Below are 6,332 nucleotides of genomic sequence, written 5' to 3' on the forward strand. Positions count from 1 at the left end.
TTTGTGATACACTGAAAAAAACTGAAACGCCAAGGAAGACAGGGACTATAATATTTTATATTATATATATATATATATTATATATCATATATATTATATATTCATATACATAGACAGGAACTATAATATTTTATATATATTTATATATATATTTTATATAATATTTGTCAGAATATAACTAATTGAGTGGAGCGGTGCGAGCGAAGGCGACGTCATTTTCGTACGACGGACCAACTTCAACTGACAGCTATAGGACCCGCTAACCCTACTTTGAACAGCCAGGTGACGTTCACGGGCTCGCTGCGCCAACTCCCTCGAAATTCGGTCGGAAGTGGTTAGACCTTATATTCTTAGATCTTGGTCACTACCACCTCACTAATATTTTACCGGTAAACTGCCGGTATTTTCGGTAACGGTATTATTGTTCCCCAGTAATTCTGGAATTGCAAAATGCAGTATTTGCCCAACGCTATGATTATGTATATCCAAATAATCATTCAGATAGTTCACGTATATACCCCTAATATTAATTACTTTATTATTGTTTCACGAGAATGTAACGAAAAAATGCATTTGTATATATATTTCAAATTATATTTATAGGTAGTTGTAAAAATTTACTTTGCAAATATAATGTTAATTTGTTTACTAATAATAAATTGATTATTTTTTTAGATTTAATTGTATATTATATTACATAACACAATGTTCTTATATGCATAAATATTTTTTAAAGATAGTATGTTATTTAAATACAAATTTACAATTATGTTAAGGCGTAGTCTTAATTATTGATAGATTGTGATCCCTACCCCCTATTCTATAGGCTGTGTAGATAAAATTAAACACAGTACGGCAAATCAAATTACCTTTTCCCAGGGCCTGACGGTTGGCATCCAAGAATCTTAAAGGAAATGAAAAATGAGATTGTTGTTCCATTAGAAATTATTTTCAAGAAATCCATCATATCCGGAGATGTCCCAAGAGAATGGAAGCTAGCTAACGTTACTCCCATATTCAAAAAAGGTGACAAAAAGAAACCAAATAACTATAGGCCTATTAGTTTGACTTCGATCGTAGGAAAAATAATGGAAACTATCATCAGAGATGCTATCGAATATCATTTAGAAAGTAACCGTTTGATAAATGATAGCCAACATGGTTTCAGACGGAAACGTTCTTGCGTGACTAACTTACTCGAATTCTACAACACAGTTGTCTCGAATTATGACAAAAGAAACAATATAGATTTAATATATCTAGACTTTGCAAAAGCTTTTGATACCGTCCCACACGAAAGACTACTTACTAAATTAGCTTTGCATGGAATAAGTGGTAGCGTATTAGGTTGGACTAGTAATTGGTTGAAAGGTCGAAAACAGAGAGTTGTTTTAAATGGAAAAACTTCTGGATGGAAAAGTGTTGCAAGTGGAGTTCCTCAGGGTTCCGTTCTTGGGCCACTTCTATTCATAGTATATATAAATGATATAGACCATGGACTAAAATCTACTGTTTCCAAATTTGCTGATGATACAAAACTGTGCGGAGTGGCAAATGATCACTCAAACCAATTAGATATTCAAGAAGATTTAGATAAATTACAGCAATGGTCTGAAAAGTGGCTAATGAAATTTAACACAAGTAAATGCAAGGTAATGCACATAGGTAAAAATAACAGCAAGTACGATTACAAGTTATTTGGAAATTCGTTAACAAAAGTGGATAGTGAAAAAGATCTCGGCGTAATTATCAGTAACGACCTCAAATCATCCAAGCAGTGTATTTCAGCCTCTGAGAAAGCAAATAAGATTCTGGGATTGATTGCGCGATCTTTTGATTTCAAAAGTCCATCACTCATTAACAAGCTATATAAATCGTTAGTTCGTCCACATTTGGAATATGCTGTTTCCGTATGGTCACCGAATCTCATTAAAGACATTGACAGACTGGAAAAAGTACAACGGCGAGCCACAAAACTGATTCCAAATATCAAAAATAAATCATACGAAAATCGACTTAAGCACATGAATCTGTTTTCCCTAAAAAAGCGTAGACTCAGAGGTGACTTGATACAGGTCTTTAAGATTTTAAAGGGAATTTACATCAAAAGTGACCAAATTTTCACATTGAATGAGAATCAGACAAGAAACAATGGTCTCAAACTGTCCGGAAATAGATTCAATTTGGAAGTAGGTAGAAACAACTTTGCCAACCGTGTAGTTAATGAATGGAATAAACTTCCTGCACAGGTAGTGCAATGTAGTTCAGTTCGAAGCTTTAAGAATCATTTAGATAAATACCTAAGTAAGATGCTGTAATTATTATAATTTATGTTATATTATTTGTTTTTGTTTTGTTATAATTTGTCTGTCTGATTTTCATTTATTATTAGTTATATGTCAATTTATTATCATTTACTATTTACCTGTTTGTTTGTTATTCAACTATACCAATGCATTTATTTATGTATTTTAATTGTTATTTACATTGTTATAGTTTTAATTTATTATTAATATGATTTTTTTTTTTTTTTTTTTTTTTTTTTTTTTGCATCCGACCTAGATATGGATCAAAAGGTCTCCTGTCGGCATGCTTTGCCTTTGTAATCCTTTGTAATCCTTTTCCTTTGCCTTACTAATTTCTGACGTCTGTGTTCTTTGTCGTAGGTGTATTCAGCCTAGGGCTGCCAAATACGAACACGGAAAATCCAAAGATGCAACATATTCTCCCAGCCCCACCTAACATACTTTGGGCCTTTGGCCTAATCTAAATGTACTAGTGGATCCTTATGAAATTATACACGTGATCATGAGAAATCAGTAGTGCTTGTTGCCTGACTGTTCATTGTTCTCTTTGGTTGTGAATAGTGTGAATACAGGGATAATTCTTTTTGCTATGGGAAACAGGTCGTGGACTAGAAACAGGTCGTGGACTAGAAAAAAGATTATATGAACACAAAAATTATGTAAGAACCCACAGGCTTTCTAATTCTATAGTAAGACATATAGATACATATGATCGCCTTCCGAACTGGGACAATACAATTATAATAAATAAAGGTTCAACAAAGAAATTAAGAAAAACAATGTAAGCAGCCTATATTAATACTAATAATAACATCAACCATAGAGATGGTTTTATATGCTTAGCAAGAGCTACAAGTTTATTGATAGTGGATGAAAACAAACGGACAAATGTTCCGAGCACGACGACCTTTCCCAGGCACCCTGTGAGGTGACGTGTATGTGTATAAAATGTCCATGTTATACTTTTGTGTTATGCTTTGTGATCAAGACCCTAAGGGTCGAAACGTTAAGGCAGTAATTCTTCCATTATTTCTCGTATATTTTCTCCGCCTTCAGTTACATTTGTCATAGTTTAAATCAATATATATATATATATATATATATATATATATATATATATATATATATATACATATATATATATGACACACAGGAAACCCACAGTCGGAGAAAATAAACTTCGAATAAAGAAGAAACCTATATTTCAGCTATCAACTGTAGCCCTCTTCAGGAAAGTACACAAGACAGAGGACAGAGCCCTGAAGAGGGCTACAGTTGGTAGCCGAAATGTAGGATTCTTCTTTATTCGAAGTTTATTTTCTCCGATTGTAGGGTTCCTGTGTGTCATTTACAAATGTGCTACTACATTTCTGTTTAGAAATATATTATATATATATATATATATATATATATATATATATATATATATATATATATATATATATATATATATGCGTAAGCAACCAATAGGAAAAGTAAACTAACGAAGCAGAGCGCTTTCGTATAATTACATCTTCAGTGCAGATACAAAGAAGGCATAAAATGAAGAAACAAGGTACAGAATGACATAGTGAAGAGGGCATTCGGAGAGGTAGTGGAAGAAGTACACGTGCCGGACGTTTGGACCGTCCTGGTAACCAACAAGTATGGGACAATTGCTCATAATTTATATTATAATTTAAATAATTTTGAAATTTCATGAGATACAAAACTATCAAATTTATACAAACCTTGATGAAGATTAACATGTATCCCCATACTAGATTTGATCAAACTGCATTCAATTAAATTTCTTTCTGTTATGTTGTTGTATGTGATGACTTTAGCGTTATCCCAGTCAACTGGGTGGTTAAAATGGTTCATGTGGTTGAATATACCGCTAGATTGATTTCCCTCTCTAACGTATTTCTTGTGTTGATTGATTCGTGTTGTGAGTGTTTTAGCAGTCTGACCAACATAAAACTGATTACATGATTTACAAGGTATTTTGTACACACACCCTGTATTACTATTGACAGAATTATTTATGAGCAATTGTCTTACAGTGTTCTTATTGTTAAAAACTACATTAATGTTAAATATGCGTAATATGTTTGGAATATTTTGTAGGTTCTCTTGGCACGCTCTGCTTCGTTAATTTACTTTTCCTAGTGGTTGCTTACGCATTTGTGAACACACGCTCCTAGTGTTTTTATTGCATATATATATATATATATATATATATAAATACATGCATATATATATAGATATATATATGTATATATATATATATATATATATATATATATATATATGCAAAATAACCACAGGAGAAAGGAAACTTGTAGACAGCAAGTGTCTTCGTATATTACATCTTCAGACTAAATGACAGAGAGGTTAGGTTAGGTTTTATTTTATTTATTTATTTATTTATTTGTTTATTTATTTATTTTTTTTTCTTTGCGGGCTATGGTGGAGCCCGCCGCTGGTCTGGGTGGCTATTTTAGCGCTGCCCAGGGGCGTCGTTTTTTAGCGTGGTCTATCGGGGTGGCGGATTTACTCGCATCACCCTCAGCAGCGTACCCAGGTGTCCTTGCGCTGTTCGGAGGAATTCCGCTGCTTTTGTTTCTTCGTTGATGTCCGGTTGGGCCTCCCGGGGCTGCGGGACGGTCTGTCTCAAGCTGATGGTGGCAGGACAGTGAAGTAGGTAGTGGGCGAGTGGGTGGCGGGCGGGATGGGTGGCCGCAGTGGATGCACTCTTGGGTGACGAAATCCTCCTGTAGCTCCTCTCTGATGCAATAACCCAGCCGGAGACGATGCAGCGCGACTTCTTCCGCTCTTGTCAGATTCCTGGGGTTGTCGAGGCTCTGGTGACCGGTGGCCCGGGCATACCAGGCGGCTTGGTACTTGGTGATCTCGAGCTCCCGAGAAAATTTATCAAGCGACTACATATATGGCCATGTTCAAGGGTCATTCCATCAATGTCAGTAAAATTGAAATCACCCATTATCAATAAGTCCCGGTTGCAGAAACTAGACAGTACTTGAAACAACAGTTTGTCGTCTGGTAATAATGTTTTTTTGCCTATATATCACACCTACATTCTTTTTTGTCCATTTGTTTGGGTTAATTCTACCCACAAACTATCGTATATATCCTGTTCTACTTTCTCTAAAACACAGGCATGGGTATCGCTTTTAACGTACAACAGAATACCCCCACCTTTCTTGTGGTTTCTATCCTGATGAAAGTGTTTAAATCCCGCAATATTAAATTCAGCGTCAAATTCTTTACCATTTAACCATGTCTCGGTTATTCCTATCATAACGAGATTTTCGCTTTTGACATACGCCTGTATTTCTTGGAATTTATTCCTAATACTACGAACATTAAAGTACACGGTATTAGGAAATTTGTGATTCTGCTTGGACATCGCTTATTCACATTCGGTGGCACACTGCCCGTAAGCACACAAGGCAATGCGGTTGGACCTTTTGGAGACGATGATCCAACAGGAACGCCCGGTTTCCTTTTGACTGTGCAATTCATGGTTGCTATGAAGGAATTCTGTCAGTAACCTCACCTCCGTGCCAACTGGTTTCTGGTACTTTATTTCCCTGGTGTCACCTTATTCGTTATATTCGGTGAAGCGATATATATGTCCTGCGTCTGTGTGCATGAGCTGCTCTTACAAAACCTGTTCAGCACGGTTGACTTTGTTCCCTACCGCGGCAACATTTGTTTTGCATTTACCAAACATATACACAGAGTCATTTAAATAAAATAACCGACGAATATACTTCCTTAAATAATTATTTGTTACATATCTCATTCCAAGGTAATACGCGAATTGCATTCATATACATAATTCAAATTTTATTTATAGGTAGTTGTGAAAATTTACTTTGCAAATATGATGTTATTTTGTTTACTAATAATAAATTGATTATCTTTTGAATTTAATTGGATATCATATTACATAACATAATGTTACTACATGCATAAATATTTTTTAAAGATAGTATGTTATTTAAATACAAATTTACA

Source organism: Oratosquilla oratoria, chromosome 3 (genome assembly GCF_046742065.1).
Source record: "Oratosquilla oratoria isolate Oo_2021 chromosome 3, ASM4674206v1, whole genome shotgun sequence".
NCBI lineage: Eukaryota > Metazoa > Arthropoda > Malacostraca > Stomatopoda > Squillidae > Oratosquilla > Oratosquilla oratoria.